General features: G+C 41.6%; 1 protein-coding gene across 2 annotated transcripts in view; it reads left to right on the top strand.

The window, feature by feature from the left end:
- frem1a (Fras1 related extracellular matrix 1a) overlaps positions 1 to 24387 on the top strand; it is a 410320-nt gene that overhangs the window by 64767 nt on the left and 321166 nt on the right. The window contains exon 1 of one of the 2 annotated variants that reach the window (XM_043714338.2): positions 7129 to 7319. The exons of the other annotated variant lie outside the window; for it this stretch is intronic. The gene's annotated coding sequence lies outside the window, so the exon portion shown is untranslated. Of the gene's footprint in view, positions 1 to 7128; positions 7320 to 24387 lie in introns of those variants that run through there. 2 annotated transcript variants of the gene reach the window in all.

The raw sequence follows: 24387 nt of genomic DNA, 5'->3' as shown, positions 1-24387 counted from the left end.
AAAAATTTGGAAGAGCTACAGGCCTTAATCTGGTAAATGGAACAACAATGCAGTTAGAGACCATTGGAACCAATAAGATGAATTTTATATTCACAAAGGGGATGGGTAAATTGAGGTACCAAGATGCCAGGTCATTAAACTGATGTTATCACATCTGTCCCCCAAACTCCCATGTTAGGCACTGAATGGCAGGCAGATTAAAAATTGTAGAAAATTAAGCTTATTTAGAAGACAATTTATTGGAATGCATGTGCCATAATATGGGTATAATGTCTAGTGAAAGTTGGTTGTGAAAAATGTAGAATATAATCGGATGTTGGCATCTCAGGTTGTGCCAGCATTTATTGCTTATCCGTAACTGCCCTTGAGAAAGCAATGGTGAGCTGCCTTCATGAACCATGGTTTTTGAACAGGTTAGCTCCATGTTAGGGAACATATAGAGGTTAATACAATGCAGATGTCCTTTATAGCTATTGTCTAGATCAATCTCCAGCAGTGTGAACATATCTTGCCATTGAATAGTTCTCGATTAGGGCTGATTGAAGTAAGAGAGTGAGGCCGATGGTATTCAAGTATGCCTCACAGTAATTTAATTTATGGACAATTCACGTTCATCATCCATCAAATCCTGTAGAAATGATCAACTGGCATGATAGGCAGCTACCGCCAAGAAGCTGCACACATACTGTTGAGATCACAGGATTGATCCTCACTGCAATGAAGAAGAATTGGCAGTTCTGAATGACTGAGAAGCTCTTTACAAGATCACTGCTCTCCTGCCTGTAACAAAAAGGGGTGAGAGAAGGTGCTCTCGCCATTGTTTGTCTCCTCTCCCTGGCCAACAGATTGAAAGTGACAAGGATTCCACCAGCATGATCATGAATTTATCTCCTAAAAGACAGCAAAGTTAATACCAGTCATCATTGGCATGTGGACAGCCACAGCCTCCACACCTGAGAGAACAACTGCTCTTGTTAAGAGAGAGTTGGCATAGCCTAATGTCCAGATCGCTGCCCTCCATAAGACAATTCTGGTCACCCTGTTAAAGGACAAATGTTATTAAATTGGAAAAGTTACAAAAAGGATTTGCGAGGATGTTACCAAATCTAGTTGATTTTAATTATAACGAGAGGTTGGATAAGCTGGGCGGTTTTTCCCTGGGGCATAGACTGAAGGGTGACCTATGGAGGTTTATAAAATCATGAAGGGCATGGATAAGGTTAGTAGCCAATGTTGTTTCCCATGTGTAGGGCAGTTCAAAACTATAGGGCAGAGATTTAAGATGAGAGGGGAAAGTTTTAAAAGAAACCTGAAGTGCAACTTTTTCCGAGGCTGGTGCATATATGGAATGAGTTGCTTGAGGAAGTGGCATAGGCAGGTATAATTACAGCATTTAAAAGACATTTGGACATGTACGTGGATTGGAAATGTTTAGAGGGAAATGGGCCCAATACAGGTAAATGAAACTTGCTCAGTTTAGGAAACCTGATCTGCATGGACAAGTTGGACTGAAGGGCCTGTTTCCATGCTGTATGACTCTATAACTAATAATAAATTTCTGACCTATGATTTCCTCTTTATGAAACCATGATGACTGCTTCATTAGGGCATTTAGAAATCTGCTGTTATATCCTTTTATAATAGAGTCTAATATTTTCCTCATGACCGGCATTAAGCTAACTGGTCTACACTTACCTGTTTTCTATTAGGCAGGAAATGGTGTTGGAGAGACTGTTCAGTCTAAAGACTGATAAGTCCCCGGAACCTGATGGTCTGCATCCCTGTGTACTGAAGGAGGTGGCTCTAGAAATCGTGGTTGCATTGGTGATCATTTTCCAATGTTCTATAGATTCAGGATCAGTTCCTGCGGATTGGAGGTTGGTTAATGTTGTCCCACTTTTTAGGAAAGGAGGGAGAGAGAAAACAGAGAATTATAGACCAGTTAGTCTGACCTCAGTGGTGGGAAAAATGCTGGAGTCAATTATAAAGGACGAAATTATGACACATCTGGATAGCAGTAACAGGATAGGTCAGAGTCAGCATGGATTTATGAAGGGGAAATCATGCTTGACTAATCTTCTGGAATTTTTTGAGGATGTTAATCTGAAGATGGACAAGGGAGATCCAGTGGATGTAGTATACCTGGACTTTCAAAAAGCCATTGATAAAGTCCCACATAGGAGGTTAGTGAGCAAAAGTATGGCACATGGTATTAGGGGTAAAATACTGACATGGATTGAAAGTTGGTTGGCTGACAGGAAACAAAGAATAGTGACAAACTGCTCCCTTTTGGAATGGCAGGCGGTGACCACTGGTGTGCCGCAGGGATCAGTGCTGGGACCGCAGCTTTTTACAATGTACATTAATGATATAGATGAAGGTATTAAAAGTAATATTAGCAAATTTTCTGATGACACAAAGCTGGGTGACAGGGTGAAATGTGAGGAGGAGTTAGGAGGATACAGGGTGACCTGGACAGGCTAGGTGAGTGGACGGATGCATGGCAGATGCTGTTTAATGTGAATAAATGTGTGGTTATTCACTTTGGCAAGAACAGGAAGGCAGATTACTACCTAAATGGAGTCAAGTTAGGTAAAGGGGCAGTACAACGAGATCTAGGTGTTCTTGTACATCAGTCAATGAAAGCAAGCATGTAGGTACAGCAGGCAGTGAAGGCATGCTGGCCTTCATAACAAGAGGAATTGAGTATAGAAGCAAAGAGGTCCTTCTGCAGCTGTACGGGGCCCTGGTGAGACTGCAACTGGAATATTGTGTGCAGTTTTGGTCTCCAAATTTGAGGAAAGATATTCTGGCTATTGAGGGAGTGCAGCGTAGGTTCACTAGGGCAATTCCCAGAATGGCGGGACTATCTTACACTAAAAGATTGGAGCGACTGGGCTTGTATATGCTTGAGTTTAGAAGTCTGAGAGGGGATCTGATTGAGACGTATAAGATTATTAAAGGATTGGACATTCTGGAGGCAGGAAACATGTTTCCGCTGATGGGTGAGTGCCGAACCAGAGGACACAGTTTAAAAATAAGGGGTAGGCCACTTAGAACAGAGTTGAGGAGAAACTTCTTCACCCAGAGAGTGGTGGGTATATGGAATGTTCTGCCCCAGAAGGCTGTGGAGGCCAAGTCTCTGGATAATTTCAAGAAAGAGTTGGATAGAGCTCTTAAGGATAGTGGAATCAAGGGTTATGGGGATAAGGCATGAACAGGACACTGATTGAGGATGATCAGCCATGATCATAATGAATGGTAGTGCTGGCTCGAAGGGCAGAATGGCCTACTCCTGCACCAATTGTTTATGACTTCCCCCACTTTTTGAATAAGGATGTTACATTGGCAGTTTCCAAATCCTCTGGGATTTTTTTGGTATCTAATAATTCTGGAAGATTATGACCACTGTATCCTTTGTAGCTACTTCTTTTAACATTTGTGGATATAACCAATTAGATCCAGTGGACTTATTAACCTATGGTCATGTTAGCATCCCTAGTAGTTTTTTTTTCAGTGACAGTTAATATATTTATTTCCTCCTTTTCCCCCTTAGCCACTTGGTTCTTTCTCCCCACCCCCACCCTTCTCTCACTTATCTCTCCACCCTTCAGGCTCTCTGCCTGTATTCCTGATGAAGGGCTTTTGCCCGAAAGGTCGATTTTACTGTTCCTCGGATGCTGCCTGAACTGCTGTGCTCTTCCAGCACCACTAATCCAGAATCTTGGTTCTGTAGTATATTTGTAATGCTATTAATGATGTCAACTGATGCAAAGTTTTCTGTTATTTCCTGGCTCTCCATTAGTATTTTCCCAGCATCTTTCTTTTGTTAGCTTTAAAACCTTTCCCAATCTTCCAATTTACTACTAATCTTTGCCACATTATATGTAGTTTAGTATTAAATTAATACTAAAAATACCTGGCTAACCGTGGTATAATTTTTGCAATATCCAGTTCTTGCGTACCCTTGCATAGAGTATATTGTCACTCGCCCTGGTCAATTTTCGTTAATAATAAAGTCATCGGTTTTTTAAGGACAAATCATGTCAATTTTATTGACAGTTTGATAACTTTGATGTCTTCCATGAGATTGGTGTGAAACCACTCCTCTTATCATGTGTATTGTCAGTCAATCACTTTCATGTAAACAAGATATCAGATAAATATGATTATCGCTTGAATGTATTCCTTACATTTGGGTTGGTACACACAGTTCTTTAGAGCTGCTTTAGACTTTGCAGCACATTGGCCACTGTCATAGGCCATTGCTTCCGCATGACTTCTCAAATTGATTGAAAGCTAAGCATTTAATCTGCTTAAGGCTGCACCTTTCCATGAGTCTTGCTATTTCTGGGTGTTCTATTGTTTGTTCCAATAGTCAAGTTTCTACTTACAATAAACTTTTTTGATCTCCAAGAACCACTGTCCATCTTTCCAAACATCAGTACCAAAAGTTTTCAGTTGGTCTATAAATTCTTCCTGGAAACTTTCCTTCAAGGATCACCAAACAATTTTGTTGATTAGTTCCCCAAATGAAAGTCACAAAATGAGCCTTTTTCTCCGTATCTGATCACCTAAGTGGTTTATGGGTTCATAGAATCCATATCATGTGAAGATATGGCCCAACTAGTCCACACCGACCCTCCGAAGAGCACCCCATCCAGACCCATTCCCCTACCCCACCACTCTACATCCACCCCACATCCCTGAACACTATATGGGCAATTTAGCATGGCCAATTCACCTAACTGGGAGAAAGTGAGGACTGCAGATGCTGGAGATCAGAGCTGAAAAATGTGTTGCTGGAAAAACGCAGCAGGTCAGGCAGCATCCAAGGAGCAGGAGAATCGACATTTCGGGCATAAGTCTGAAGATGGGTCGATTTTCCTGCTTCATGGATGCTGCCTGACCTGCTGCGCTTTTCCAGCAACACATTTTTCAGCAATTCACCTAACCTGCATATCTTTGTACTGCTGGACCAAACCACAGCACCCAGAGGAAACCCACGCAGACACTGGGGAGAACATGCAAAATCCACACAGGCAGTTGCCCGAGGCTGGAATTGAACCCAGGTCCCTGGTGCTGTGAGGCAGCAGGGCTAACCGCCGTGCTGCCCCGTGCTGTGTAGTCTTCTGTATAAATAACATGAATTACCACTGATGTGTATAGAAATTTAATCCCAACTCTGAATTTATCTTCTAAAGTGATTTTTTTTTGGCAGTCTTTTAGTTCTTCAAATGCTTATCCTGCTACATTATATACCAATCGACCTCCGCTTCCAATTGCTACAGAACTCATAATGACTAGATTTATTCAAAAACAGTTATGACAGCTAGTTACTTTCTGTTTGGAGATCTGCTGTATCTCAATTTAGAGTAAGGAATTTTGTGAACATTCCAATAATACGCTTTCGACCTTTCCTTGCTTGTTATTGGTCTTGCATTTACATTATTCACTTGGCTATCTCAAATGAGATAAGCTGGCCTCTCGATAGGAATTTTTGTGCTTCCCAGCAGGCTGTGTTTTCAACACTCTTCAACAGTAATGAAAGAAAACTTTGGAGGTTGTTTTACTATTGTCGACCAAGGTTATCTTGCTTTCTGGCTGGTCAAGTGTGATCTTGCTCATCAGTACGATGTTTTCCATGGCTGTTTAATGTGTTATTTATTGATAATTAATAGTTAAAGTTAATAGTTCTTCAACTTGTTCCCAAGATGCTGGGACTTTAGTATGAAGAAAGATTGGGAAAGTGTTTGTATTCTCTTGAATATTGCAGAATGAGAAGTGATCAAATGGAAATCGGTAAAATACATAAAGGGATATACATGTATTTAAAGGTAAGATGTTTCCCATAGTTGGGGAGTCTAGAACCAAGGGGCATAATTTAAAAATAACTGGGATGCCACTTGAGCCTAAGATGAGAAAAAAATTTTTACTAAAGGATTGTGAATCTTTTAAATTTTTTACCACAGAGGGCGTTGGAAGCTTAGTCGTTGAGTATGTGTAATGTGGAGAATGATAGATTTCTGATTACAAGTAGCGTACAGGGTTGCAGTGATGGGAAGAGTAAAAGGTATTAAAGTGATCAGATGTAGGTACAGGCTACAAGTAGGTACAGCAATAATCAAATCTTTTCACATTGGCTAGTGTTGCTTTTGCCTATTTCCTTTATTTGCCTACTCTGCTCTAAATTCATTACTCTGTACTCAGGTGAACAAAGGCCCTTTTCAGTTAATATTAATTTGGTTTAGTTTTTGAGAAGGCATATGCACTATAATGAAAATGCAATTCAAAGACTGAAGAACCACAGGCTGCAGCAAGCCACCCAAATTAACTAAAAGAAGCTAAGTTGGGGAAAAGATGAAAGATGATTGCTAAAATGGTAGGGCTGGTACCAGTCATTAACATGTTGAAAACATCTTCAGAATGCAGTTAACATGCATATCACAAAGCCTTGTCAACTTCCAATCTACTCAATGGAATACTTCGAGAAATAAGTTGTGTGTGTGTGTGAGTGAGTGAGAGCAAACAGGAGGTTAAATGTGATCAACAAACAAAACAGGAAACCAATCAGACCCGAAAAACTAGAATTTCTACTGTGCTTCAAACAAATTCTGTTCCTTAAAGTACATATTAATCGTGGCTTTGGTTACTTATAGAGTTAAACATTGGTATCCGGTTTCTGAGAGTGCCCTGGGGCTTTCATTTCTCCCAGTGGGAGTTCTTGACGTGCAGGTAAAACATCTATTCACAAATCTACTGAACATACCGCAGTGAGACCTTGTAGTAGATGTCTCCCCCTCTGACTAGCATGCAGGTATTGTCTTTTAATTTGACTGTGATATAGTTTTTGCCATCATGTTCTGTCCCTTTGGGTGGTCTTTCATTTATTTGACAGTAAGAATCTGCTGAAACATGAAATTTGAGACATCTGCAATCATCTATCTTCAGATTTACGTTAATGCTGTCAGTGCTGTCAAGGAGTTTCAAAACGTTTGAACTGAGACATTGTCTTTTCTGCTATTAGTATTATTTTCCTTTGGATCAGGTCTGCTGTGAATGCTGCAAGGAAGGATTTACGACCTGTAAGGTATTACAGAGTTAGGTGCAATTGTAATAAAACCTATGCCAACTTTAGTAAGGCTCTATCTTTGTAAATTAACACTACTGACTTTTGGAAGACTTAATCATTTCTATTTGGCAATCATATTGATCTTAAATAATTATAGCTAATCAACTGGACTTGTCTTTATCTGAAAAATCATGATGGACTTGCAAGATTTGAAAACAGCTCTGGTGTGCCCTGAGTGGGAGATATGGTAAGCAGAAATGGATGCAAAACAGCACCCTGGTAACTACTTTTTAAAAAATCTTCAGTAGTATAATTTGCTGTTTATATAGGGCACTATTGCTAAAAGTGTAACAAAGGTTATAGAAAATGAAATTTGTTTCCACTCGAGGATCTTCATGCAATTCATCCTGTGATCACTGGTGTACATTGGTTATCAGTCTAGTAATGCCTCGCATTTTAGTTGTGCTACTTGTGTTCAAATCCTTCCGTGGCCTTATGTCTGCAGCTCCCTATCATCCCTGCAACCCTGATTCTGAGAACTCTGCATATCAACATACCAGTGGCTTTCTGTATCTCTGACTTTTATATTCTTTTTGCCATTGTTTACACCTTGAGCTGGCTGATCCCTAAGGTTTGGAATTCACTCCTTAAACCTCTTCAATTCTTTGCTTCTTGATCCTCATCTAAAATTGTTTAAACTTCCTAATGTAACTTTTCGACATTGCAGTTTCATGCCACTGATGTATGTTCCATTAACGTACAGCATTCAGAGCTGTGAGTGTGAATGCACTGAGTGAGTGTGACCCTGGGAGAAAATATGGTGCTGGAAAAGCACAGCAGGTTAGGCAGCATCCGAGGAGCAGAAGAATCGACGTGGACATCTTACGTCCGAAATGTCGATTCTCCTACTCCTCAGGTGCTACCTGGCTGGCTATGTTTTTCCAGCACCACAATCTCAACTCTGAACTCCAGCATCTGCAGTCTTCACTTTTTCCTGGGGAAAAAAAAAACTAGCATAGAGTCCTTGCAAAGCTGATCTTTTCTAATATATCACTAATGCTTTCACAATTTGAAAATTCAGTATTTAGTGACTGGGAAATGCTGTCTTAAATGTAAATAAGATAAAACCATAGTTGTCTGATGAAAGGTTGCAGTCATCCAATAATTAGTCAGTTTTCTATCTTCTACAATGTGGTGAAATGGCAATTGGTTGAATTCTGACAGTCGAGTGCACTGCCTGATTAAGAGAGTCATTTTAGATTGCTTATTCATTGTCTAAATCTACTCACAAAGACACTTTATAAAACCTCTAGTGGTAAAATCATAAATATTTTGATACTTAAAAATAAGTTTTATTGAACATCAATATCCATTGATACATGGATATCTTGATGCTATCATTTTTATGTCCCGAGTAAACCTTCCTAATTTCTCTCACTCAAAGAGCTATAGAGATATACAGCGTGGAAACAGACCCTTCAGTCCAACCAGTCCATGCCGACCAGATATCCCAACCCAATCTAGTCCCATCTGCCAGCACCCGGCCTATATCCCTCCAAACCCTTCCTATTCATATACCCATCCAAATGCCTCTTAAATGTTGCAATTGTACCAGCCTCCACCATATCCTCTGGCAGCTCATTCCATACATGTACCACCCTCTGCGTGAAAAAGTTGCCCCTTAGGTCTCTTTTATATCCCCCCTCACCCTAAACCCTCTAGTTCTGGACTCCCCGACCCCAGGGAAAATACTTTGTCTATTTATCCTATCCATGCCCCTCATAATTTTATAAACCTCTTTAAGGTCACCCCTCAGCCTCCGACGCGCGAGGGAAAACAGCCCTTGCCTGTTCAGCCTCTCCCTGTAGCTCAGATCCTCCAACCCTGGCAACATCCTTGTAAATCTTTTCTGAACCCTTTCAAGTTTCACAACATCTTTCCGATAGGAAGGAGACCAGAATTGCACGCAATATTCCAACAGTGGCTAACCAATATCCTGTACAGCCGCAACATGACCTCCTAACTCCTGTACTTAATTCTCTGACCAACAAAGGAAAGCTTTCCACAAGCCTTCTTCACTATTCTATCTACCTGCGACTCCATTTTCAAGGAGCTATGAACATTTAAAGTTCACTTGGAAACTAATAGTTAAGTTAGTGAAAATCAACTTGACAATGATATTCTGACAGTTGGCTGCAGTCTTTTTCTGATTCATAGAACATAGAACATAGAACAATACAGCACAGAACAGGCCCTTCGGCCCACGATGTTGTGCCGAACATTTGTCCTAGCTTAAGAACCTATCCATGTACCTATCCAATTGTCGCTTAAAGGTCACCAATGATTCTGACACTGCCACTCCCACAGGCAGCGCATTCCATGCCCCCACCACTCTCTGGGTAAAGAACCTACCCCTGACATCCCCCCTATACCTTCCACCCTTCACCTTAAATTTATGTCCCCTTGTAACACTCTGTTGTACTCGGGGATAAAAGTCTCTGACTGTCTACTCTATCTATTCCCCTGATCATCTTATAAACCTCTACCAAGTCACCCCTCCTCCTTCGCCGTTCCAATGAGAAAAGGCCTAGCACTCTCAACCTATCCTCGCATATTCTCCATTCCAGGCAACATCCTGGTAAATCTCCTCTGCACCCTCTCCATCTTTCCTCAAGTGAGGTGACCAGAACTGCACAGAGTGCTCCAAATGTGGCCTTACCAAGGTCCTGTACAGCTGCAACATCACCTCGCGACTCTTGAATTCAATCCCTCTGCTAATGAACGCTAATACACCATAGGCCTTCTTACAAGCTCTATCCACCTGAGTGGCAACTTTCAAAGATCTATGAACATAGACCCCAAGATCCCTCTGCTCCTCCACCTCATTAAGAACCCTACCGTTAACCCTATATTCCGCATTCTTATTAGTCCTTCCAAAATGGACAACCTCACACTTGACAGGGTTGAACTCCATCTGCCACTCCTCAGCCCAGCTCTGCATCATATCTAAGTCCCTTTGCAGCCGACAACAGCCCTCCTCACTATCCACAACTCCACCAATCTTCGTATTGTCTGCAAATTTACTGACCCACCCTTCGACTCCCTCTTCCAAGTCATTAATAAAAATTACAAACAGCAGAGGACCCAGAACTGATCCCTGCGGAACTCCACTTGTAACTGGGTTCCATGCTGAATATTTACCATCTACCACCACTCTCTGACTTCGACCGGTTAGCCAGTTCTCTATCCAACTGGCCAAATTTCCCACTATCCCATGCCTCCTGACTTTCCGCATATGCCTACTATGGGGAATCTTATCAAATGCCTTACTAACATCCATGTATACTACATCCACTGCTCTACCCTCATCCACATGCTTGGTCACCTCCTCAAAGAATTCAATCAGACTTGTAAGGCAAGACCTACCCCTCACAAATCCGTGCTGGCTGTCCCTAATCAAGCAGAGTCTGTCCAGATACTCATAAATCCTATCCCTCAGTACCCTTTGCATTACTTTGCCTACCACCAAAGTAAGAATAACTGGCCTGTAATTCCTGGGGTTATCCCTATTCCCTTTTTTTTTGAACAGGGGTACAACATTCGCCACTCTCCAGTCTCCTGGTACCACCCCCATTGACAGTGTAGACGAAAAGATCATTGCCAACCGCTCTGCAATTTCCTCTCTTGCTTCCCACATAATCCTAGGATATATCCCGTCAGGCCCGGGGAACTTGTCTATCCTCAAGTTTTTCAAAATGACCAACACATCTTCCTTCCTAACAAGTATCGCCTCTAGCTTACCAGTCCGTTTCATACTCTCCTCTTCAACAATACGGTCCCTCTCATTTGTAAATACTGAAGAAAAGTGCTCATTCAAGACCTCTCCTATCTCTCCCGACTCAATACACAGTCTCCCACTACTGTCCTTAATCGGACCTACCCTCGTTCTCGTCATTCTCATGTTTCTCACATACGCATAAAAGGCCTTGGGGTTATCCTTGATCCTACCCGCCAAAGATTTTTCCTGCCCTCTCTTAGCTCTCCTAATCCCTTTCTTCAGCTCCCTCCTGGCTATCCTGTATCCCTCCAACGCTCTGTCTGAACCTTGTTTCCTCAACCTTATGTAAGCCTCCTTCTTCCTCTTTACAAGACATTCAACTTCCCTCGTCAACCAAGGTTCCCTCACACGGCCATCTCTTTCCTACCTGACAGGTACATACATATTAAGGACACGTCGTATCTGTTCCTTGAAAAAGTTCCACATTTCAATGACATCCTTCCCTGACAGCCTATGATTCATAAGCAGCTTTCAAATTTATGAACAAACAGTGCCAAGAGGGGCTACAAAAAGGCTGTTGCTGTAAAGGTTTGTCTGTCCTGCTGCTGAATTCCACAGCTGTCAGTTGACATGAATGTAGATTTGGAAGTCTAAATAAAATCCATCGTAAAAATCTCCTAACTGACTTTAGCTGGTGTCCATCCCCCACCAGCTCACACATAATTCCTATAACATCATGGAAATACATTTTCACTAGTTCTGAATCTCAGTGTATCAGAGGATTGCCAATGAAAAGTGAGAATTTTAACTAGTTTTCTATATTTTCTAATGTTCAGTAACTTATTGTGTTGAGAATGGGTAAATTCTGTTTAGGTTTTCAAACCTTCAAAGGCAGTTCATGCGATCATTTCCAATGTGAGTTTTATACCTCCCTTGTAATGAAGGGCAATGTGTGCAAAAGATCAGCAATCTCTTCTGAAAGAGGCACAATGTTCACGAGAAAGGGTTTTGTCCCATTCATCAGTTGTATCTTTGCCACTTGCAAATATGAGAACTGCAACTTGAGTAAAAATCAAAATAAAATCAATTCATCATATGTTTTAAAGATGGTTTTTGTGTGCAGTTAGCACTGTTTTCAACCTTCTTTCAGTGTTGACTCTTTTGTCCTCATAAAAGACACTGAATTCCTGTGTTGAAGGCAGATCATGTAAATGTCCATTATGTTTCTGTCACAAATGCACTGCTTTGAAATAGAAATCTAAAACCATGTTTTGAGTAGCTGTCAATTACATTCCGTCTGTTAGACCAGTGCAGACTGATTAAAAGAATGATATTTGAGGAAGCAGGATGTGTAGGAGTGAAATTGGGCACAGTAATAACTATTTTCTGGCTGCCATAAAGCATCTTCTTTAGGTTTCAAATTGTTATGAGGTGCATAAGACTCCAATGTGATATTGGTAAAGTGGTTAGCCGGAGGTACTACTTTCCAGAAACAGACAGAAAAGGCAGATTATAATGTGCCAGGTCTGATTTGTGCCAGTGTTGCCACTTTCACCTCCGTATCCTATCTATACACTTGTTTAACCCCAGGCAACTGAACACCGATTCAGCACCATGAAAGAATGTCCCTACTAGTGCTTTTTATGGGAATTATTCATCCTACAAGCTATTGCTGCTTTATTTCCTAAGGCTAGCTTTACAACTCTATCTATTTGGAATGCTTTCTATAGCTGTTTAAATGTTCAGAAGTCCACACAGGCAGTTGTTTAGCAGCAGCTGTTTACTTTGGCTGTCACTGAAATAGACATCAATCTTTGAGACATCTGTTTTCTGTCTGAAGCTGAATTTGAAATTCTGTAAGCTTTGTATAATTGACACTGAGATGCCATTGTTGGGTTCTGGTTTGAAATCACTAAATTTGCTGATTTTAGGTGGTTTGAATTACGCCTAGATCCCCGGTTCTAGATGCTGGATTTATTTAGGGAATGTGAAATGAAGAAGGCAGCATCTGCAATGCTCACTTTCTCCCAGTAGACAGGTGTTTGGGGGCAAAAGAATCTCTGCATTTATTTAAATATAAAAGCAAAGTATAACTTTTTTTTTGTATTAAGTGCACTAAACAGTGACATTAATATTATCAATTACACAGAGGACAGTAATTAAATACACTATTAAATTAAACATATTAAACACTATTACAATCTAAACAGCAGTTTTAATCACAAACTCTAATCAAACTTCCTACCTTTGGGGTCCAATGCACTATCACCACCAGCCTTCCCCTCCCAGCTAACCAGGTCGGAAACTTTGGGCTGTTGGGATTTTAAGCACCCCACTGAGGAAAACGTGATTTTGAAGTACAGCTGGCTGTTTCCTGCTTGCTGTACCCAGTACTTGCATGAAGACTTTGGATTGGTTAGGCCTTTAGCCTGGGTTGAGGTCACTGATGTGGTAGGACATATAGTGGATGTATTGGGTGATTCTTGATTTTCCTTACTTCTCTAGTGGTTTTGGGGGTTTGAATTTCATCTCTGATGTGTCTGAGTCCTTGTGGTGTTGGTCAGGTCAGTGGTTCTTGGAATTTCAGTTCTTAGGTCTGCTGGTTGTGGTTTGTTGCTATTGGTTTCCCTGGTTTGGAACAATTCTATGTCAGTAGCTCCGGGAATTGCTGGTCATACTGTTTCAAATAGTTGCAGGAACTGGCTGTTGACTCCTTGGAATGTTTCTGAGGATAGCACTTTGGAACACTTTTAGGCATCACCACCTTTGGAAGCTCTCTGGGTATGCCCTTTGAAACCCGAATTGGGATAGCTTTAGGGGTCACTGCCAGGGAATATCTACTTCAAGTGAGATCAGGCCTGCAATTATACTGATTGTAGGCCTCTTTTCTTTGCACCATATCTGTGCTTGCCATTGTGTTTCTGGTGTTCCCTTTTGAAGTCAATTGGCTTCCTGATAGTTGAGAATACATGTGAATGTGTTTTGATTGAAGTTGAATGTCCACAATCCCTGTGAATAGATTCTAATTGAAGTTGAATGTTTGGTGTCTTTGTAGGCTCCATACTGTCTGTGCTTGGTAGCCTAAGGTTTTAAAGTTAGTTTCAGTCCAGAGTATTAGGTTTGATTGATTGTTCTCTTAGACTGGAGATGCAAATTGGAATTCTCGACTGAACTGTAGGCACAATTTGAAATCATTCTGGCTCTGTGTGTATTTGTTGAAGCCTGAGCTCAAACTTCTGTTAAGTATTTTAGATGTTAGAAAAGTCCAGGGTCTTCTCCAATATTTGAGATGATGAGGATTTTTGCTCAATCCTACATGATTTGTCCACAGCATTACTTGGCATCACCAGTTTGAACTTCTGAAAATCTACCTGATCCTAGACTACACCTCCTCCCACCCTGCCCCCTGTAAAAACGCCATCCCATGTTCCCAAATCCTTCGTCTCCGCCGCATCTGCTCCCAGGAGGACCAGTTCCAAAACCGTACAACCCAAATGGCCTCCTTCTTCAAGGACCGCAATTTCCCGCCAGACGTAGTCGACGATGCCCTCCACCGCATCTCTTCCACTTCCTGCTCCTCCGCCCTTGAGCCCCGCCCCTCCAATCGCCACCAGGACAGAACCCCACTGTCCTCACCTACCACCCCGCCAACCTCCATGTACAATGTATCATCCGCCGCCATTTCCGCCACCTCCAAACGGACCCCACCACCAGTGATATATTTCCATCCCCTCCCCTATCAGCGTTCCGAAAAGACCACTCCCTCCATGACTCCCTCGTCAGGTCCACACCCCCCACCAACCCAACCTCCACTCCCGGCACCTTTCCCTGCAACCGCAAGAATTGCAAAACTTGCGCCCACACCTCCCCCCTTACTTCCCTCCAAGGCCCCAAGGGACACTTGCATATCCACCACAAATTCACCTGCACCTCCACACACATCATCTATTGCATCCGCTGCACTCGATGTGGCCTCCTCTATATTGGGGAGACAGGCCGCCTACTTGCGGAACGTTTCAGAGAACACCTCTGGGACACCCGGACCAACTAACCGAACCACCCCGAAGCCCAACACTTTAACTCCCCCTCCCACTCCACCAAGGACATGCAGGTCCTTGGACTCCTCCATCGTCAGACCATAGCAACACGACGGTTGGAGGAAGAGCGCCTCATCTTCTGCCTGGGAACTCTCCAACCACAAGGGATGAACTCGGATTTCACCAGTTTCCTCATTTCCCCTCCCCCCACCTTGTCTCAGTCAAATCCCTCGAACTCAGCACCGCCTTCCTAACCTGCAATCATCATCCTGACCTCTCCACCCCCACGGCACGGTGGCACAGTGGTTAGCACTGCTACCTCGCAGCGTCAGAGACCCTGGTTCAATTCCTGCCTCAGGCGACTGACTGTGTGGAGTTTGCACGTTCTCCCTGTGTCTGCGTGGGTTTCCTCCGGGTGCTCCGGTTTCCTCCCACAGGTCAGGTGAATTGGCCATGCTAAATTGCCCGTAGTGTTAGGTAAGGGGTAAATGTAGGGGTATGGGTGGGTTGCGCTTCGGCGGGGCGGTGTGGGCTTGTTGGGCCGAAGGGCCTGTTTCCACACTGTAAATAATCTAATCTAATCTAATCTAACCCCACTCCGGCCTATCACCCTCACCTTGACCTCTTTCCACCTATCGCATTTCCAAAGCCTCTCCCCCAAGTCCCTCCTCCCTACTTTTTATTTTAGCCTGCAGGACACACTTTCCTCATTCCTGAAGAAGGGCTTATGCCCGAAACGTCGATTCTCCTGTTCCTTGGATGCTGCCTGACCTGCTGCGCTTTTCCACAACACATTTTCAGCTCGAATCTACCTGATCCACCCAAGCCTCAGCTGATCTGCAGCTGACACCCTCATTTATGTCTTTGTTACTCTTGATTTAATTATTCTAGCATACTCCTGGTTGACCCCTCATCGCCTACCCTTTGTAAACTTGAAGTCATCCAAACTTCTCTTCACCCTCTGGTACTTTTTTCAGCAAGTTCTCTTCCACCAATAGCCTGTGTGCATGTCCTATGGGCCTATTAGGACAGAGATAATGAGAACTATCTCCACCCAAAGTTTGGTGAGCCTGTGGAATTCTTTGCTACAGGAAACTTCAGGAGAAAGCATTGAAGACTTTCAAAAAAGGTGTCGATATAGTCGAGGGTTCAAGGTGGAGAAAGGAGGAACTGGCTACTGAGTTGGGTGATCAACCATGATTGTACTGAATGGTGAATCTGAATGATTGGAAGGCTGAATGGCCTAGTCCTGTTTCTATTTGGTATGTTTCTCTATTTGTATCTATTTATATAGTTTAGAGTCAAATCCTATCTGCTAATACTCCTGTGAAGGAGGTTTAGCTAAGCTAAAGGCACTATAAAGTGCAAATTGTTTTTGTCTTCCTTTAAAATCACTTTTTGGCAGGTGGAGTGAGTTCAGGTTTATACATGGATTCAAACGTCCAATGAAGCAGCATTTCAAAAATCCTATCCCCTCCAAAATGATGCATCCCTATACTGATACTGTTCAATGTCTTCCCATTCAGTTTACCCTCTTCTGACAATGTTCACAACCCTCTCCCTAACACAGCTCACCCTTTCCTGACAATGCTCACCACCACTCTCTAATCCAGCTCATTCTTCCTAACAACATTCAGTCCTCCATCCAGACCCAGCTGAACAGCCTCCCTGAAAATATTCAACCTGACTCGAAGACTCATAGAAACATACAGCACGGAAACAGACCCTTCAGTCCAACTAGTCCATACTGACTAGATATCCAAACCTAATCTCATCCCATTTGCCAGTACTTCGCCTATATCCCTTTAAACCCTTCCCTGTTCATATACCCATCTATATGCCTTTTAAATATTGTAATTGTATCAACCTCTGCCACCTATTCAGGCAGCTCATTCCATACACCACCCTCTGTGTGAAAACATTGCCACTTAAGTCTCTTTCCCCTCTCACCCTAAACCTATACCGTCTAGTTCTGGACTGCCCATCCCAGGGAAAAGACTTTTTCTATTTAACCTGTCCATGCCCCTCATGATTTTATAAACCTCTATATATGGTTTCTTAAGTATTCATACCTCCTGGCCAGAAATCAAGGCCTGCGATACAGTAGCTCAGTGGTTAGCACTGTTGCCTCAAAGTGACAGGATCCGGGTTCAATCCCACCCTAGACAACTGTCTGCATGGATTTCTTCAGGGTACATTGGTTTCCTTCTACTGTCCAAAAATGTGCAGGTTTAGTGGATTGGCAATGTTAAGTTGCCCATAGTGTGCAGGGTCACAGGGACAATTTTGGAGAAGGTCGGTTTGGACTTGATGGGCTGAATGGCCTACTTCCATACTGTTGGGAATCCATAATTCTCTCAGTCCCACCTGCTCTGAAGGTGTGTTGTATAAGGCTGATCTAAAAATACTTCAGCTGCCCAGGTTTAGGTGGACTCTGCAGAAGAAACATCTGTGGTGTCTTCCAGGAACTCTTTTCTGGGATAAGTTCTGGTTCCAGTGTATATCCATTTACTAGTGGATCTAATGCCATTTTGAACCTCAACAAAAGAGAATGTCATTGAGGTTTATAGCATAGAAAAAGCTTATTTGGATCGACATTGGTTAAAATCACCTCTGTATTCTGATCCCACTTACCAGCATTTGGCCTGTAGCCTTTTATGTCTTGGCATCACAAACACACATCCAAATATTAATGAAATATTATGAGTTTCTCCCTGTAGAGTCCTTACAAACAATGAGTTCCAGATTCTCACTACACTCTCGGCGAATAACGTTTTCTCACATCCTCTCTAAATTATCTACTTTAAATCCAAACCCTCCACCAAGGGGACAATTTCTTACCTAACTAAAACAACCAAAAAAACTACTGGAAATCAGAAATACATCAAACCTTTCTGGAAATACTCAGCAGGTCTAGCAGCATTTGTGGAGAGAAATTAGATTTAATATTACAGATCCAGTGACCCTTCTTCAGAGCTGATTGTACAGATGTGGCAGAAACGGCATTTTGAAGTTGGCATCTCCATTGCATCTGTTCCGATGATGCCAACTTAATATATTTTGTGAAGATTCGGTCTGCTCCATAACAAATTGGGGGATCATCCAGGATCAAAATCTCTAAATTCAAGTTAAGTTTAGGATTATTGGATTCAAAGTTAATGAGTGGTGAGTGTTGGTGTTTTATTTTTGAGTGTTGAACTCATTTGGTTTAAATAGAGTGTGCCTTGTGTATCATCATAGAATCCCTACAGTGTGGAAACAGGCCATTTGGCCCAACAAATCCACACCAACCCTCCGAAAAGTATCCCATCCTGACCCATTCCCCTACCCTATTACTCTACATTTCCCCTGTTTAATGCACCTAACCTACACATCCCTGAAGACTATGGGCAATTTAACATGGCCGATTCACCTAACCTGCACATCTTTGGACTGAGGAAACCAGAACGACCAGAGGAAACCTATGCAGACAAAGGGAGAATGTGCAAACTCCAAACAGGCAATCGCCTGAGGCTGAAATCCAACTCAAACCCCTGACGCTGTAAGGCAGCACTGAGCCACCATGTAATAATGGCTCTTTTAGTTGTGAAGAATTTCTTTGGGGGAATGGTGGGGAAAGAAGTCACTTCAAGTGTTTTACAAAAGGTGAGCAAGCAAAGACTTCAGAATTGATAAACAAGTTGAAGTTGGATTTGGCTGTGTATGTGAGGAAATTGGAAATAATTTGTGGCAACAGTGCTGCAATTGCCAAGGATGCAATTAAAATCTTTGGAAATGCCTAATGTTCAATTACAAATGAAACAACTTGAACAGGAAAAGGAAATGAAACAGTTTGAATTATGATCGAGAGCAGAAGCATAACAGAAAGAGAGAATAGCTCTAGCAGAGAAAAAAAACCAGAAAGAAAAGCAGAAAAAAAGAACAGGAAAGGAAGTCCCTGGCTGAAGAACTAGAAAAAGAGGGAGTCTTTGAACTTCAGAGGTTGGAATTGAAAACTCAAAGTCAACTTATAATGGCGAAGGTATAGGAGAAAGGTAGGAGTAGTAATGGAGACAGTGATGGAGAGCAATCCCAAAGAACAGGTGAAAATCTCTTTAAATATGTCCGAGCATTACCGAAATTAGACGAGAATGATGTCGAAGCCTTTTTCATTTCATTTGAAAAAGTGCTAAACAAATGAAATGGCCAGGTATTATTGATATTATTATTGTGGGCGGCACGGTGGCACAGTGGTTAGCACTGCTGCCTCACAGCGCCTGAGACCCGGGTTCAATTCCCGCCTCAGGCGACTGACTGTGTGGAGTTTGCACGTTCTCCCCGTGTCTGCGTGGGTTTCCTCCGGGTGCTCCGGTTTCCTCCCACAGTCCAAAAGATGTGCAGGGTCAGGTGAATTGGCCATGCTAAATTGCCCGTAGTGTTAGGTAAGGGGTAAATGTAGGGGTATGGGTGGGTTTCGCTTCGGCGGGTCGGTGTGGACTTGTTGGGCCGAAGGGCCTGTTTCCACACTGTAATGTAATCTAATCTAAACAAAGGTGATAGAGCCAGTGAGAGATTTACATCACCCTCACAAGGAGGTATCTGGGGAATATCACTAGATGAAAAAAAAAATCTTAAGTGGATATGAGCTGGTACCGGAAACCTATGGCCAATGTTTTTTGGAATCTGAGGAGGGATGCTGGTTGAATGTACATACAGTTTGAAAAGACCAAACAAAGTAATTTTGATAGGTTTGATAAGGGCATTGAAAATAGATCAAAATAGATCAAACAAATGATGTTCTTAGAGAGAGGATTATTTTGGAAGAGTTGGGACTGGGCCAACCAAGACGCTCCCACTCATGAAGCTCTAACCGTTTGTATTGGTTGGTCTTGCAAATTTTGCCGGTTTGCTACATTTGCAGTTCTGCATTCGAAAGGCAAATACAGTACAGAGCCAGTGGTTACAAACACTATTTCTGAAGCATGGTCTAACCTTTTGAATCCTTCCCCATCAATAAAGCCATTCCAAATTGAAATATCGAGCTTTTATAACCTTGTGGTATAAACACTCGCCAGTTCTTTGATGCCAGTCATGACAGGCAGGCCTAAACTTTGCCTGTGGGTGGGGCTCTGTCACATCGTCTGTTATATTTAAATTTAAAGTGCCATTCTATTTATTTTCTCGCTCTGTTAATTTGGAATTATTTATTTGTAAATTTCTGCATTAGATTAGATTAGATTAGACTAGATTCTGTGCAGTGTGGAAACAGGCCCTTCAACCCAACAAGTCCACACTGACCCTCCGAACAGCAAGCCACCCAGACCCATTCCCCTACATTTACCCCTGACTAATGCACCTAACACTGTGGGCAATTTAGCACGGCCAATTCACCTAACCTGCACATCTTTGTGACTGTGGGAGGACACCAGAGCACCCAGAGCAAACCCATGCAGACACTGGGAGAATGTGCAAACTTCACACAGACAGTTGCCCGAGATGGGAACTGAACCTGGGCCTCTGGCGCTGTGAGGCAGTAGTGCTAACCACTGAGCCAATGTGCCACCCATTGAAACACAGCATTTCAGATCCCCACCAAAGAGGTTTGAACAGAACTGAGAGTTGCTAGTCTAGTTCTATTCATGGCATACATCCCATTGTGGGAAAGCTACTCATCCCAGTGAACTGGAAATGAAAGTTGGTCAAGGTGGGAATTCACATTAACTTTGATCTCTAAACCTTACCAATCTGGCTGCATTGACCTTCAGGAGAAAAGATTCAAACCTCTTCCTGTCTCCTTTTGTTCATTTCAGTCCCTCTCTCTTTCTTCCCCTCTATAGTCTTTTACCTAGCCTCTGGTCAGTGCATTGAAGTAGGAGTTGGGAGGTAATGTTGCAGCTGTACAGATAATTGGTTTGGCCACTTCTAGAGTATTGCATTTAATTCTGGGTCTCTATTATAGGAAAGATGTTGTAAAAGAGTTCAGAAAAAGTTTACAAGATGTTGCCAGAATTGGAGGGTTTGAGCTACAGGGAGAGCCTGAATAGGCTGGGCTATTTTCTCTGGAGCATTGGAGGCTGAAGGGTAACCTTATAGAATCTTATGTCACAAAGCCACAGGGGGAGGAGGAGAAATCCAGGAATAAAGGTAAAGAAGTTAAAGTTCAATTCTCAGAAACTATATTGATCAATGGTGAGAAAAGAAAAAGAAAAACAAAAACAGGTGGAGGACAAAGTGGACGTTTTTAGTTCAGAGAATTACAAGAGAAAGATGAAAAACTAAAACAGTTGTATCAAAACATTTGCACAGAAGAAGAATCTGAGCACATCCTAGAATGTTACTATCTTAAAAATTATGTCTTGGTGAGGAAATGGAGACCATCACAAAATTAAATGAATGAGAAATAGGCAGAAATTCATCAAATTCTATTACTGGTGGGTTATGGAAAGGAGATGTTGCAGGTATTAAAAGTAGGAAGTCATTTGGGAGTAAGGAAAACTCAAACCAAATTAAAAAAAAAACATTTTTATTGGCCTGGACTGCATAAGGATGTGGTTGAATTTTGCCTGACATGTCATATGTGTCAAGTAATTGGAAAACCTCAGGCAGTGATAAAACCAGCATTCTTATTATGTGTTCCTGCATGTGAGGAGACTTTAAAGGAGTCTTAATTGATTGCGTAGGACTCTTTCCTAAAACCTGAAGTGGGAATCAATATTTGTTGACTGCAATGGAAATGCCCATGAGATTTCCAGACACAATGGAACACGATATGATGGCCAAAGGGATTGTGGAAGAATTACACACATCCCTTTCTGGAAAGTGACCTCTCACAAAAATGCATTCAGATCAAGGGTCAAATTTTACATCAAAATTATTCAAGGAATCGATGGATAGGTTAGGAATAAACTAATATCCACTGCATATCATCCAGAATCACAAGGAACATGAGCACAATGGTATCAAATTTTAAATGCCATGTTGAGGGCTTAGAATCAAGACAATGCAGAGGACTGGTACAAAAAATTCTATTTGTACTTTTTGCAGTTATGATGTACCTGAAGAGTAAATTCAATTCAGTCCATTTGAATTAGCTTTTGGGCTGAGGTGTGAGGACTACTGAAAATAATTATGGGAAAATTCAGAGTTCAGAGACCACATAGTTAGACCATGCGTCAAATTTTAGGAAACCGTTAAAAATAGCTGGTAAGTTGGCTCGACATTTAAAAGTAACACAACATGTGATGAAACAGGAAGTAGACAAGAAATCAAAAATTCATAATTTTGCTAGTGATGACAAGGAGTCAATGTTACTTCCAATGGTAGGTGAACCTTTAAAGGCAAGGTTTGGTGGGCCTCATCAAATTGAAAGGAAATTGAGTGAGGTGAATAATTTGATAAGAACACCAGAAAGAAAGATATGTGATATATGAATATGCTCAAAGTATTTTGATAGGGAAAGAAAGCAAAAGGATAATGTATTACTGGTTACGACACAGAGAAGAACCAAGTTCACATGATCCTGAATTTGACATTCCTCAAATTAAATTGGACAATGGAGAAGTTCTCAAAAATTAGGATAAATTATTGAGCTACCTTCCAGAGGAAAATTACAATCATGTGGGCTGATATGTTGGTATAAACTGGGAAGTACTAATCTGATTATGCATAATGTAGATATAGGCAATGCTGTTCCAATTAAGCAACATTTTTATAGACTTAACCCTCTAACGTTGGCACTAGCTGAAAAACAGATTTAACTCCTGTTCAGAGACCATATAATCAAAGTGAGTTGTAGATATAAAAGAGACATAAGGGTCAATTTTTTCATGCAGTGGGCGGTATGTGTATGGAATGAGCTGCCAGAGGAAGTGGTGGAGGCTAGTACAATTGCAACATTTAAAAGCCATCTGGATGGATATATGAATAGGAAGGGTTTCGAGGGATATGGGCCAGATGCTGGCAGGTGAGACTAGATTGAGTTGGGATATCTGGTCAACATGGACAAGTTGGACCAAAGGGTATGTTTCTGTGCTATACATCTCTGTGACTCTAGTGAATGGAGCTCACCTGTAGCAATGGTGAGAAAGCTAGATAGTACCTAATGATTATGTGTGGACTATTATAAAGCCAATGCACTTATAAAATCTGATTCATATCATATTCCATGTTTGGAAGACTGAGCAAGCAACTTATATTTCTAAGTTGGCCTTACTCAGAGGATACTGGCAGGAATTATTATCTGAAAGAATGAAAAATTTTTGGCTTTTATTGTGCCAAATAGTCTGTATCAGTTTAAAGTCATGCTATTTGGTATGAAAAATATGCCAGCCACATTTCAAAGACTAACCAATGAAATCATCTGCTGATGTTTAGTCACACATGGAACTTTTGAAGCATGTGTCAGAATTGGTGGATTGACTTAAAGAGGCAAGCTTTTTGATAAACCTGACTCAGAGTGTGTTTACAAAAGCCCAAGTCACATTCCTGGGCCATGTCATTGGACATGGACAAATGGCCCCACAGTATGTGAAAACAAAGGTTGTTGGGGAGTTTACCATACCATCAATGAAGTGAGAAATATTATAATTCCTGGGATAAATGGTTTTTATTAGAAGTTTGTACTGAATTTTAGCACTATGGTTGCTTCATTGATTGACTTTTGAAGAAATGCAGAAAATTTCAGTCCACCGAGGAGTGTCAGAGACATGTGAGAGCCTGGAAACTGTGTTAATATGGCCCCAATGTTAGCCACACTTAATTATGCAAAGCTATTCAAGGTGGTTATTGATGCGAGTGATGTAAATGTCAGTGCTGTACTCTTGTGAGAACACAACGAGAAGGTAGAAAGACCTATTGGTTATTTTTTCAGAAAATTAAATAATCATCAACAGAGTTGCGAAGGAGATCTTGCGTTTAGAGTTAGCACTGTAATATTTCAACATTTATATTGCAAGTAATATATTTGCGATAATTGTATTTACTATAACTCCTGAAAGGTTTGGGAAAGTTTTTAATAAAAATACCAGACTGTTTAGATGGAGTTTAGTATTGCAGCCATTCAATTTGAAAATTATACACATACCAGGACAACATGTAATTGCTGATGCATTGATGAAGGAAGATGGTAATATTCAGTGGCAGGGAAAAATATGGGCTGAAATGGACAGTGGTAACCAATGCTTGCATGCTTGGAGTCAATGTAATGCATATGTATTGTCGTATTCTAATAGCAAAAGACTAAAGGTGGTTAAAAATTAGCCATTTTTGTATATTGATGGTTCATTTTTTATGGGGGAAGGTGTGACAATACTTTCGCTTTAAGAGGTGCACTTAGTCCTAAGTATTTGTTTTAATGAGGAAAGGCCAAGATAGATGTGTTAAGTGCACTGCTGAAAGCCAATAAAGTAAACAGCGTGTGAGGCCTTGAGTTTTTTTTTAAATTGGAGCAAAGATCTCACAGACCCAGGATATTTAGTGTTAGCTTTCAGCAATTGCTGGGGTCTTGAAGCTGGATGTAGAAA

Source organism: Chiloscyllium plagiosum, unplaced genomic scaffold (assembly GCF_037043375.1).
Source record: "Chiloscyllium plagiosum isolate Xiang-an unplaced genomic scaffold, Cpla_swu_hap1 HiC_scaffold_2, whole genome shotgun sequence".
Classification (NCBI taxonomy): domain Eukaryota; kingdom Metazoa; phylum Chordata; class Chondrichthyes; order Orectolobiformes; family Hemiscylliidae; genus Chiloscyllium; species Chiloscyllium plagiosum.
Note: the sequence above shows the minus strand (reverse complement) of the source record. Positions and strands in the feature narration are given on the sequence as shown.